The sequence below is a fragment of the Podarcis vaucheri genome, assembly GCF_965113315.1.
Source record: "Podarcis vaucheri genome assembly, chromosome: 7".
Taxonomy (NCBI): Eukaryota; Metazoa; Chordata; class Lepidosauria; order Squamata; family Lacertidae; genus Podarcis; species Podarcis vaucheri.
The window spans coordinates 79,459,396-79,473,082 of NC_138765.1; the positions used below are offsets into that span (position 1 = coordinate 79,459,396).

The window sequence follows — 13,687 nt, forward strand, 5'->3', positions numbered from 1 at the left end:
AAAGCCGTGCACCTTTCAGAGATAATAAAACTGCCAATCAAGGACATTTTCAAATATGGAAATGTTCATCCTTATGTTTTATGGCCCCCTCAGTGAACATTAAAACTTATTATGAAGCTCTCAAAGCAGCAGCAGCAACCCCCTAAATCTGCATTCATAACTACCACAATAATATTCATTTTCTACGAGAGCCAACAGCGTCCCGGTTTCGACTGATATTACCCCCATGATCCTTTCAAAGGACAGTCCTCTGAGATTTGACCATGTTGGCACGAAAATCATGTGTGGCGGGTGCTATTTTGGAAAAGAAAATGGCATTCTATGTTTTGCCATATAAAAACTTTGGATTAGTAAAAGATAACAAACTATTCCTTCCTCAATATCAGTATTAAAAGGAATTTCCTCCAGCAGTGGAATCATACAACAGTTAACACTGCCCCCTCATGTCCAAAGTGAGAATCCCACAGATTTGTGAAGGGATCAAAGGACCAAAAGAGACTTGGAGCACAATCCTATGCGCACATACTCAAAAGTAAGTCTCATTGAACTCAGTGAGGTTTACGTAGCTGTAGGCAGATAAAGCTATCAGTAGTTAGTAGTCATTATGGCTAAATGTCCTGCCTCTAAGAGCAGAGGCAGCTTGCCTCTGAATCAGAAGAGTCATCTTCTCTTTTTAAAATAATATTTTAATTAAATTTTCAACAGAAATAACAAAAACAAACAAACAACCACAAACACAACAACCACAAACAAAGAAAAATATACACAAAAGCGATATCTAATCCATAAAATGGGATTCTCCGAATCCCTTGACTTCCCTCACTCCCCCTCCCCTGGTTCCTTAAATTTCTTTTTCAACTGCATATCATTTCTACTGCAAATTATTTTTCTACCTCAACTTTCCTGTATTATTTCCAAAATCCTTAAAATTCTGCCAATGTATTAACCTGTTTACAATACTTTTGTAAATACATAATAAATATTTCCCATTCTTAAGAGGAGCCCTCTTCCCAAGATGATTGAGAGGGCCTGATTCAACGTCCTCACATTGTGCAGTGTCCTGATGCCACAAGGAGCCAAGAGGTGGAGCCGATCACCCTCTGAACATTGAGGGGCCCGGCCTCCTAAAAAAAGGGGGATGTCAAGAGTGGCTTGGCCCCTAGGAGCTGGCACGTATGCTCTAAATAACACAGATTGAGAAACAGTGAGAAAGGGCTATTGTCCTCATGTCGACTATGGAGTCAACTTGGTTCGTAGGCATGAGAGACAAGCCCGTTCCTGTGGTGGCCCCCACAATATACAATTCTTTCCCCTTGCAGTGCTCAAGAGCTCTATGTTGTGCATTTTTACATGGGTTTCAAAATCCCAACTATTTAGGACAGCTATTTCTAACTAAGGCTTAAAGGTAAAGGCCCTGACCGTTAGGTCCAGTCGCGGACGATTCTGGGGTTGCGGCGTTCATCTTGCTTTATTGGCCAAGGGAGCCAAGTACAGCTTCCTGGTCATGTGGCTTTAAAAGAGGATTACACAAAACCATGGAGGACATGGCTATCAATGGCCACTAGTCACAATGGCTGCATTCCATCTCCACTGTCACAGGCATCATGCCTCTAAAGACCAGTTGCTGAGAAGTGTAGTTGGACAGAGTGCTGTTGCGCTCATGCCCAGCTTGCAGGCTTCCCATAGGTATCTGGTTGGCCACCATGGGAACAGGATGCTCAACTAGATGGGCCACTGGCCTGATCCTGCAGGTTCATCTTAAGTTCTTATGCCTCTTAGAGACCTCATCATTTACAGTTTGTGCAGAGAGGTGAGCTATCCAGGAACTACCAATAAATCTCCTCAAACAACTCAAGGACTGAAGCATGAAACAACGTAGTACAGGGTGATATCACCTGGTCGCTTTTTAAAAGTATATCCCCCCCGCTCCATGCTAGCTGAGTCAAATGCCAGGAATTAGCAACTTGACTGGAATGCATTATAAACAAAACATGCATTGGGTAAAGCCAAAGAGGATATGTTCATTTTTAATGAGGGATGGTATATCATAATGGCTAAGAAGCTGAGCTATGACTCCAGAAGTTATTGGTTCAAATGTTGTCTCTGCCGCCAACTCGCTAGGGAACCATGGGCAAGTCATTCCCATCTCAGCCTCAGCTTACCCTCCACTGTATGGGTTTTCACTGGGTAGGCTTTCCTCCTGTCCTACTCCCCAGGGCTTGCCATTCTGGGATGCAATAAGGCACCATTTTCTGTTCTGCCCTGTAATTATCACATGCAGCACTGTTTCCATTCTGCTGCAGTCCATCTTCCACCCAAAATGTCATTTGTTTCACTGTCTCCAACATCCTGATTGCCATGGGGTTATAGCCAACTAAATCTTCCTCAGAGTAGACCGATTGTAATTAATGAACTTAAGTTAGACATACCCATTAATTTCAACTAGTCTACTCTGAGTAGGTCTAACACTGGATACCACCCATTGGTCCTATACTTTTTGCCTCTTTTGCTTTCTTGCCTCCTGTGCTTCTCCTCCACATCCAATTCAGGGGTGGTGATGGGATTGGCCAAAATGCTCTTGGTAGGCCCACCTCTTTGCCACTGTCACCACTGCCCATTCATTTGCCCTCTCCCCCTGGGTTGATTCTAAATCAGCACCACTGCCCTAAAAAGAGGCCAAGGCAAGAACTGCTTTCTAGATGCTTTTGCTTGCATATTTGGACAGGGCTGCAAACACAGAGAAAGGTAGATCGGGGGTCAGCAGTAGGGCCACTTGGTTGGGTATGGGCTTCAACAGATACCCAACAATGTCAACCTCTGAGGCTAGTGCTGCCTGCTATGATAGCCAAATGAAACATCCATGTTCAGAGCCGGTATATCTCAGACCTACAAGCTGCAAAGAGATAGAAGGCAGCCAGCAGTTGCCTTGTGCTGACAGTCATCCTGAATGAAGTCCCCCAAATGCTGATTCCTCTTTCTGCATTGAGGAAACATTTCTCTTACTGTGTGAATAGCTTATCTGCAGTCCTGGCAAATCATATTATTGACAATTGCCCTGCAGGGGTCAGGCTTGCTCTTTGTATGCATGCTGTCTCCTTACAGCTCTTTTATGCTTGGCTAGGGGAGAGATGGGAGTTAGAAGCAACAACTCTGCTCCTCAAAGAGACTGTGGACCATCATCCCACATAAAAAAAGAGAAGGTAATGGCTTCTGTAATTTGATTCTAAGGAAGAAGCTGAAATTACCTCCTCACAATAGGTGCATGGGGAATGGTGGGGAACATAACTGTTTACTATCCAGGACTATCTAACTTGGGAAGAATTATAGACAAGGTTCTCAGGCAAAATGACTTTATAGCAGCAATGAACACTCTCCATGGCTGTTGGGCATTTTTAAAAAGATGTAGCTCTCATGGCTATCGTGTACTTTGGTTTTATTTTTAAACTCAGTGGTCTTGAGTGTCTGCTAGGGATGAGGTGCACATGCTAACTCACTTCTAAAAAGAAGAGATGTTAGGGGTCATTCTTTGGCTACCTGGTCACCTCCTCTGGAAGTTCTACCCTTGTAGCCCCCAGATGTGGAGGGCGCTGAGAGGAGAGTGAAAGATACTCTGTATGTGTTCAGAAGAACTCTATAACTTGTCATTTCAAAGGAGATGTTTAATTCTGGAAGTATCATACTGGGGCTATGTCAATGTTTATGAACACAATGAGTGTAAACATTTCTGTGTGACCCTTGTTTGATCTCCTGATGTTGAGCTGAAGATGTTTCCAGACATTTCAGGGTTTGCATAGACTTGCCAGTGTGGGGCTTGTGTACTTACAGTTGTGTTGTGCTTGGTGACACAAAGACTCTTCACCCAAGCCAGGTTTTGTCCATGGCCTGTATTAAAGGACTGTTAGGGGACAGTCTTCATCCATATGCAATCACTCCCCACCTACTGACTATGCTCAGGGCCACTGTCATGAACTGACAGGACACTGAGGAAGGGGAAGAGGATCCTGGCGAAGGGTGTAGCCATGATTGGTACACCCTGAGACAAGCTAAAGATGTGGAAGGGCAGGTTGGGGACTTAGGAGGTACTCACAGGGCATCAGAAGATGTTAAAGCAGCAGCAACAACTGACAGTTCAGGGGAGAGAGGAACATCACCAGAAGCAGAGGTGCTCCCAACTCTGCAAACATAGGGGTCTCTGAGACATCAGGAACAGTGGAAATGCACTCCAGGAGACTGATGCAGGCAAGAGAACACAGTCCAGCTCACTAGTGTGTTGAATGGTTTCTTTAAATGTAAAGGTTCATCATTGTTCCACCCGATGTGTATGTCTTTAAGGGGCCAGAGCAAGGGCCAGAGCAAGATAACGAGACCCAGCTTTACAGCTGTGAAACATAGCAGGTGCTGCTGAGTTGTCTTGATTAAGCTGTGTCAGCATTTGGGTGTAGTATATAAGGAGCAGTACCTAGCTCTCCCATTACCCTGGGGCAGGGGTCTGCAACCTTTAAGACAAAAAGTGCCACTTGGACCTGTTTCCGAAGAAAAAAAAACTGGGAGCCGCAAAACTCGTCATTATAAAAATAACTTTTTTGTCACTTTTTTATTATTTCTTTGTTTGACCCCTCAGAATTACTCCTCCTCATAGAAATAAACGTTAAATTAACAAGTTACCTTTTTGTGTGTGTGTGTTCTTCACTCCCCTTCAAAACAGTGACCAGCGTACATGCCCCCTTTCAATGCAGTGACCAGCGTACATGCCCCTTACAATGTAGCGGGCAGCTGGGCGGGAAGGTGACGTCGGGATGGTGCGTGACTAACGCACGCACCGCCTCCATGCGACGCCACAGCCAGTACAGCGCCCGCCACAGTGGGGAGTGTCGGGGCGCACAATGCACCTCCTCCCCTCGCTAGTATCCGCCCCGGAGCCGCGGCAAAGGTGTAAAAGAGCCACATGCGGCTCCGGAGCCGCGGGTTGCAGACCCCTGCCCTGGGGGATGGGTTGGTGGTTGGGTCTGGTCTGTTGTTGATGTATTTAGTGTATAAGGAGTTTTTGTTTTTGTAATTAAAACCTTGTTTAAGTACTTTTTGAGTCCCTTTTTAATGCATGGTCTCCCCAGCAAGCTCTCTGCAGCGCTACCATACTGCAAATAGCCAACATAGTGGACCAAGTAGAGATCATGGGGCCTGTTAGGTCTGAAGAAGTTTTGTGGTCACTCCGCTGGATTAAGCTCAGGGCAGGTGAGGATCACATGCTTCATCAAGTGTCAAGGCAGAGTTGCTCAGCTGGAGCAAACTCATTTGCAGCAATCAAGATTGGAAGCAAGCCAGAGACTTTCTGCTCAACTTTCTCCGTTGATGTACCACAGCTTGGCTGTTTTGGGAACTCCACTGGACTTCAGGACTGACCCCAGGTGTTCCAACCCTGGATCTTCTGTAGAGGTGGAAATCTGACGCTGCAGATTGACTTTGAACCTTGCTCGTTGTATTGGACCTGGACTGGTATTTTGGTATTTTATCATTTGGACAGTCTGACTACTCTCTAGTGTTGCCCTTGGGACTGTGTTCACTATCAGGACTTACCATAACGCTGGATATGTTGGGGCTCAGGACATCCACCTGATGAACTGCTTCTGGGCATTTCTGGTCGGCAGTTGAAGTTGAAGGGAGAGAGAAGATGCTGCCACAAACCCTTGCTGTCTGGGTAACTTATGGAACTCACTCCACTGCAGATTCCAGCCAAGCCTTCACTGCAGTGTTGTTCTTGGATAGGTAGTGGGGATTAGGACTGAACACCCACAATAATGACTATAACAAAGTTGGGAAACTAGTATAACAGGGTGGGGAACATCTGGCTTGTGGGCTTAACTAGGTCCACAATGTCTCCTCATTTGACCCACCAAGGCCATTTTGGTCAAGCCACACCCACCTACCCTACACCTGATATCATACATGACATCTGGGGTGGGGCAGGTAATGGTATGGCTAGGTCAAAAGGGGGATTGCAGGCATTGCCATTCACCAGCAAACATTTTACAATGTTGTGTGGACAAGGAACCAAGGTTCCTTGGTGGCTCATCAGTGTTCCTGCACAAAGAACAGCCTCTTGTATGAGAGAAAACCCAACAACAACAGAGGGCTCCATCCAGACCATTTAAAAAGTCTCTAATAATCATTGTTTACCACTTGGACAACACTAACCTTCCCCCTTTACAGGGAACACTGAGAGACATTTATTCCTGGCCTCTATGTTGATGTTGCTGCTGCTGTGAGTCCCTGAGTGCAAATGACTTTCTGCTTTTAATGAGAAAACAGCTGCGCTGGAGCAGCTCTGCTGTTGCTCTCCTGCTGTGGTAATTGCCAGCTCTTGTATGTTATTTAGACTGGGATCTTTTAGCTGCTTATATCTTGCTGTGCTGAGGGAGCTAATGGCTGAAGAAGAGTGTGTGCTTGCAGCAGTCCTAGTGAGGACTGTTTTCTGCCTCCACACCTCATGCACACCGACCCCTGCACCGCCTGAGTCATTCACTTAGTCTGAAGTAGGTAATCTTAATGTTTATCTAAAATTTTATGTAAACTGCTTTAACTAACTAACTAGAGAAAGGAGGAGGAACTTTGAATGTTGGTAGTTCCTTTTTGGATTTTGGGTAGGTCAGCCACAGAAAAGAGTGCAGCGCAGGAGAGGCTAGATGTTAAAAGTGAGCAGAGCTACATCCTAGAAGCCCCAAGGGTATGACCTTTTTCATCTCCACATTCCCCAGGCTATAATCATTTTATTAGTGAACCCTTGGAAAGGTGTTATCTCTACTTCATATGTGAGAAAAACCAAGAGTGAACTGAAGAGTCAAATATGCCACGCTAGGAAGTTACCTGTAGCTAACCTCTTTAGCGGAAAACTATATTAAGATGCCCATTAGAGCTCCTTTGCCACTCCATTGTAACCTTTATGAGGGCTGGTGGCTAATCATTACACTGTGCTTGCTTGCCCACATGGGCACATTTAACCTGGGGCAACAAATCATTATTGAAGTGTGTTATGTATTGTGCTGACGGGTGTACTTAGCTGAGCACACTTGGCGGCTACAAGTGCTGCTTTTGTTTATACCCAGGGGACACACTCTGAACTCTCTCCATGGCATGAGGGTAAGCTGGCAAAGCACATATTTGTGTGCCCAGCAGTGCTGTTAGGCCGAGAGAATTAGTTTGTCTTAATTGCTCAGCTTAAAATGGTAGGTTGAGGATATGGCAAAGAAGAAAGCAATGCTAATGCGGAACAATTGTTAAAAGAACTCAAAAGTCGAGCTCAGTGTGGACTTGTGGGAAAGTGTCAGTTTTAGACTGTAGCTTTTGCAGAAATTATTAAAATGACTTGACAGCAACAATTGGAACCTTGAGAAATGCAGAAAATATTTTTCAAAAGAACAGTGGGGGTTAGCATTTCAAACCTTTAACAACTGATCCTCTTGAAGCTGCCCAGCTAGTTGTTGCTCAATATTGGAAGGACCTAAAGAGTGCTATGTTAGTTTTGCAAGTCGCTTTGGTGGAAAAATTAACAAATTATGCCTGGCTAAGGAACAAAATATAAAGATTCTTTTGTGGCAGACTGGCACTCTTTTATTGTTTATGCAAGCAAACAAGAAACACAAAAACAACTAGAAATATGCACAACTTTCTGGCTGTGTTAAACATTGTGGACCTGAATTTTGATACTTTGATGGGCTGCGCTGACAGATTCATGTTTTTGGTTTGTCTTTTATTTTACATTAGACTCCCTTTGTCTCCTCTTTGAGGTGAGGAGGGGATTGTTTTGTAGTATTAAAATTGTGTTAATAAAAATCCCCACTAAAGTTTAAGATCAGTACAAAACATGAATTGCCATGCAGTTTGTGTGCACATTTGAAGCAAAACTATTGTTGATCCCCCCCCCCTTTCTGTTATTATTTAAGTACAGACTAGAAGAAGCTGAAATGCACAAAGTGCCTGCTACCTTTTGGCAAGATGTGTGACCTGTGTGAAACCTTTTCTTCTGAAGTGTTGTTATTTGGCTCTCTAAAGCGGTCCTCTCACTGCCAGGTCCTCTCACTACCATCTTCCTTAGACGGAGGTTGCTTCTGTCACATGCTGTGGAAAAAGGGGGAGGAATCTTTTAAGAACAAGATTTGATGTGTATATGTGAAACTCGCCCACAGTGGCAACAAAGTTTTGCAAAAAATTACAATTTGAGCTTCTACATGGACAGCTCACCCCCTCCCCTTCCCCCTTTTCAAAGCAAAGACTTCAGAGCTTTGGAACCCAATTATAAAGAAAGGGGCTCCTTTGAGCATTTTATTATTGCTTTCCATTCACCTCTGAGTAATACCTTATATTACAAAGAGGAGGAAGGGCTTTTGGGCATGCTGGGACCCTTGGGTCTCCTCTTCATAAGAATATAGTTAGAGAGGATCCCAATTTTGCTAGCACTGAAAACACACATTTCATATGAGCAAACATCAATGAACTGAAGTGACTTTGTAAAGAAGAGTGGGCCAAAATACCTCCACACAACGAGGTGAAAGTCTGATAAAAGCCATACCATGTGTGAAGCACTAAGTTAACGTTATAGGTAAAAAGAATTGCTCCTTTTCCCTTATGGGGTACCCAAGAGCCCATATAAAGTCGTTTTGTAGCTTCTCTATCAGTAGGAGAAAACAACCAGAGACCAACCAGAGAATATTGAGAAGCAAAGCAGCTAGTAAGCCTGATCTTCATTAACTGTTGCAACAGGGTGCTCCCCCACACGCAGGAGAGGAGGAGGACCAAACCATGAGACCAGGGCCCGGCAGGATTTAACCTCCTTCTGCAGGGCCTGTAAGACAAAGCTATTCCGTCTGGCTTTCAATTTGAATTTAATCTTTTATTCCCCTTCCTTCCCTCTCCCTCCCCTTTTTATGAAGATTAACCGCTCTGGGATCCCGCAGCTAATTCTCCCCTGGCCTCCTCGCTGGCCCAAATAGGACTAATTTAGCCAGCTAGCCCTAGTGATCATCTAATGTTTATTGGATGGGGGATCCCCCTAAATTGATTTTTGAACTTTGAATTTATTGTTATTCACGCTTTTATACTGTATTTTATTCTTTTTTTGTTGTATCACAATTAAGTGTTTTAAATTTGTTGTTCGCCACCCTGAGCCCGGGTTTCTGAACTGGAAATGGGGGGAATAAATAAAAATTTATTATTATTATTATGTGTGCTTTCCCTTATATAGCCATTTTGAAATTCCCTGCCCTGGAGCTCTAGACCACTCCTCCATACATCATACATGCATCACGGAAGGGGTGTAGCCCAAGACCATGCCCCAGATACATCATACCTACATCACAGCAAAGGCGGTCTACAACAGAAATCTGAGTGCATTCTTTTTACCTTGTCTGCCAGGTTACCTGTTAATGGTCACTTGACTGGATTACCTGGGGAGTCTGGCCATTCTTTTGTAATGATACTTAATTCCTGAGCCAGGTCACAGGCTCACCCTATTCACACCTTAAATGTGCCCTTAAGGCAGAATTTGTGAAGACAGAGACAATGGGGGAGGTTTCTCATTTCCTTGCAGAGAAATATTTGAGGTCATTTTGGGAGAGAAAATGGTTTCAGGAATTTTCTGTGGGTTTCAGACATGTGGTTTACATATTTGTATGTGTTTGCTTGGTACATTTATGAGCATTTATTTATAATATATATATATTGATACGGAAGGGGGGCATGTCTTCTTCACCTTCTTCTTCGCTACAATATATCAATTTATTTCCAATTGTCAATGTCAAAAGGGACTAAAATCTATAAAATTCATAGAAAATTTGCTCAATTTCTCTAGGACCCCATGACACCTCCCCTGTCCTCCATAATCCCTCAATCAAGGTGTCAAGACCCTAATCTAGTCAAATCGCTCTGCCAAGCCCTTCCTCTGGGCGATGCCAGGTGACAGACTATGCAAACATGGACCATTGTCTTCTCAGGATGTGCTTATCTGCGCATATCTCCAGCTCTCTGCATAATCCCCCCTCCCTCCTCCATATCTCCAGCTCTCTGCATATTCCCCCCTCCCTCCTCCATATGTAATCTGTGTAACCCAACCTCTTAATGTATTCATGATGTAACTGGGATGTATTTTGCACTGCATACTGGGATATGGAGGGAAATTTCAAAAGTTCATGTCACCCCTTTCTCGCGGTTCAATCTCGCCTTGAACCTGTTGCGCAATAAACTTGGATCTTCTGCAGTTTGCTCCTGCTTCCGGCTGAGCTCATTTTCTTCCGCATGGACCCGCGGACCTAGTCCGACGAGCTGGGTGGCAGAGTAGCCCTGCACCTAGATTTTAGCCGTAACATATATATATATATATATATATATATATATATATATATATATACCTAAAAATTCTTATAACATTACATTCAGTAGCTTGTATAACCACCTTTAGCGGTGATAATTTGAAGTAATTGTTTTCTGTATGACTTTGTTTTTAAAAAATAAATATTTTCTTAAGTAAATTATATATATATATATATATATATATATATATATATATGCAGGTTTTGGTGTCTTCGGGTGTCTTCCCGTGTAAGAGTCGGGGTGTCTGTGCGACGTTTCGACGAGGTCTCACTCGTCATCTCGACCTCGTCGAAACGTCGCACAGACACCCCGACTCTTACACGGGAAGACACCCGAAGACACCAAAACCTGCATTCCTATACCCGTGAAAATCTACGAAAGCATATATATATATATATATATATATACCTCTACGAAAGCATATATATATATATATATATATATATATATATATATTTGCTTTCGTAGATTTTCACGGGTACAGGAATGCAGGTTTTGGTGTCTTCGGGTGTCTTCGGGTGTCTTCCCGTGTCTTCGGGTGTCTTCCCTAGTCACACAGAAAACAATTGTTTCAAGTTGTTTCAAGTTATTGCTGCTAAAGGCGGTTCTGCAAGCTACTGAATATAACTTATGGTAGTTCTTCACACATGACTTCTCCATTTTGGCTTTTTTTTTTCATGACCCAGTGTAATAAGTCATGTGGTGTTCATTTGAGGTTGTATTTACCTATTTTAAGAGCTGCTAAGGAACAGGTGTTGATATTATGTCCCAATATGTAAAACCACAGAATCCAGAGAGGGTGCACTCCCCCCCCCCAAAAAAAAAATGTATAGCAGACAGGATGCATTAGAATCCATTGTAGTTGGGTGAAAAATGCTTTCTGGGATTTTTGTTCTGAAAGACTACCCAACAGCACTTTATACATGTCCCTGCCAAAATGCAACTAACTTGCAACTAAGGAGCTGTTTTCATTGATGGATCACTGGAGGTTTATTATTTGCTGCTTTGAAGAATGAACAAATAAATGGAAATGCAGTTATTTTAAAGGTTGCATGTTACTGTATCAATTGAGTCTGAATCTGATAATTGCTTGTATCACGTTCATGAGGAAACTAATATAAGGAACGTCTCCACATGTGTAAACTCCTCAAGGGTTTTGAAAGAGGTTTCCTGGCCTGTCTGGTGCTGAGGAGAAACAGAACAAAATACCTTGTAGCAGGAACCCCCCCACCCCAATCATTCTGTTTGTACAAACTTCACACACTCACACATTACATACGCCACATTTCTGTTATAAATTCATAGAAAAATCAACCATACATCGGATTTGCACTGTTCCATTTTTATTTTACTCCATATGACAAAGACTATCAAAGGGGGGTGGTGGCTTGGTTCTGGTCGGCCATAATCCCTTCAGCATACCAGCACATCCACAGGAGCCCTGCCCAGTTGCTATGTCAACCCTGATAATCCCAGACAGAAGACAATCAAAATCACAAAGAACCTGCATATGGTAGTGGATTCAGCACAGACTGAAACAAAGGACAATAATCAGATTTTCCCTCTGGGGGCAGGAAACTGCAAACCCCCTTTTGTCTCCTGGAAGTGACTCATGGGCAGGGGGAAAGGAGGAACCAGCCAGGTGACAGGACACTCAGGTTACCACCACAACTCCTCCCTCAACCCCTCCTTTCTGTAATGTATGCATGATGTTTCTGGGGGTGGGCTTGACCTAGAGGAGGGGAATTTCAAAAGTTTTTATAAGGTCTTGCACACCATCTTTCTGGGTCTTTCCTCTCTCTTGCAAGTGAAGGGAATACCCTGTTCAATAAAGGTCAACAGTTCAATAAAGGCCAAGCCTACAGGCTGCTGTTTTGCTCCAAGTTATCCTGGTTGGTGTCTTTGTTTTTGTCCAAGAGAGCCCTCGGATTTTTCCGGTAACAACCTCAAAATCAAGTTTGGACAACAAAAATTAACATTTTTTTGTTAATTACCTCACAGAAACGCTTCGGCTATTGCGCATGCGCTTCAATATAACTTTGCCCTTCCCCCCCCCGTCCCCGCCATATTGTGCAACGGTTTTCTCTCACGCTTCACCGACAACTCCTGCGCACGCGCACTACCAACCACCGCTGCCCAGCGAGCTTTGCTCGGATCTCCTTTTTCATCCTCCCCTTCCTTAGCTCACCATTTCCTTGAGCGCAAGCGCAGTACGCAGACGAGTGGACCATACCACTCTCGGTTTATGGCTAGAGGAAGGGGAGTGCCATCAACTTTCCTCTCAAACAAATTATTTAAACCGGGCCACCCCCGACAAGCACGGGCTGGGAAAGTACCACCAAATCGGAAGCCCTATTTGCAGTCCACGGAGCTCTCCTCGGAGCGGATAACTCCTCAGCGTCTCGAAAAGACCCCTGTCGCCTCCCCGTGCGGTCAGGATGGACCGTTCCGAGAACGCGCCTTCGAGCCTCTGGCTTTTGAGGGGAAAGAGGGCGCCGCCATTTTGTCGGCAGGGAGGGAAAAACCGCGGAGGCCCGAGAGTCCCCCTCCTCTTCCTCGCGCGGCACACGCAGGGGCTGGAACTCACCGTCGCCGTCGTCGTTCTTTGGTCGGTTGTTCCCTCAGGCCTCGCGCCGACGGTAAGCGAGCGGGATCCGAGGCTGAGAGGAAACCTGGGCCCCGCTCCTGAGCTGGCTTGGGGGTGGGCCGAGGCGGCCTAGCGGTGGCCTCAGGGTGGCTTTCGGGCCTAGCGCGGGAAGGCCGGGAAAGTGAGCGGTGAAACGTGGAGGGCCGTTGTCGCACACGGTGTATCTTTTGTGGAATAAACTAGGCTCAGGACGTCCGATTCGAAGCACATATATAAGTATACAATATATATATATGTGTACAGTATAAAGGCAGTTGGCCGCGCAGCTTACCTCAGAGTAAACGAGCGCAGAAGGTTGACCTGTTAAAGGCGGGGGGGAGGGGAGTCGATCCTTTATTATATATTCTTTACAGTATTAATAATAGCAAACGTAATTTTTATTATTGGTAGTGGTAAGCATTAAAATTGTTGGTAAAATTTATATTTAGTATTAATGGAAAGCGTTATGTTTATTAATATGGCAAGCACAGTCTTTATTATTAATTGTAAACATTGCGTTTATTATTAATTCTAAACATGGTCTTTCTTAATAAGGGCAAGCATTATATTTATCATGTCTTTACAGCTGAACGTTCTGTGTGTTTTCTCGGAAGTAAATGTTAATATTATGTTGGTGGCTATGATGATGATTTCTGATTCTTATCCATGCTACACAGGAGGTCTCAGGATGGGTTAGAAATA

At 44.2% G+C, this 13,687-nt stretch overlaps 2 protein-coding genes across 13 annotated transcripts in view; one reads left to right on the forward strand and one right to left on the reverse strand.

Annotated features, from left to right (window-relative positions):
- The window catches only part of CASZ1 (castor zinc finger 1), a 450,923-nt gene extending 438,234 nt beyond the window's left edge, over nucleotides 1-12,689 (reverse strand). For both annotated transcript variants that reach the window (XM_082229679.1, XM_082229680.1), the window contains exons 1-2: nucleotides 12,354-12,689; nucleotides 7,979-8,112 (exon numbers count right to left, since the gene is read on the reverse strand). The gene's annotated coding sequence lies outside the window, so the exon portion shown is untranslated. The remainder of the gene's footprint in view (nucleotides 1-7,978; nucleotides 8,113-12,353) is intronic.
- A 149-nt stretch (nucleotides 12,690-12,838) lies between these two features.
- The window catches only part of TARDBP (TAR DNA binding protein), a 42,176-nt gene continuing 41,327 nt past the window's right edge, over nucleotides 12,839-13,687 (forward strand). For 8 of the 11 annotated variants that reach the window (XR_014221499.1, XR_014221500.1, XR_014221501.1 and 5 more), the window contains exon 1: nucleotides 12,839-12,998. The gene's annotated coding sequence lies outside the window, so the exon portion shown is untranslated. The remainder of the gene's footprint in view (nucleotides 12,999-13,687) is intronic. The other 3 variants (XM_082230281.1, XM_082230276.1, XM_082230277.1) reach the window with 1 other exon arrangement.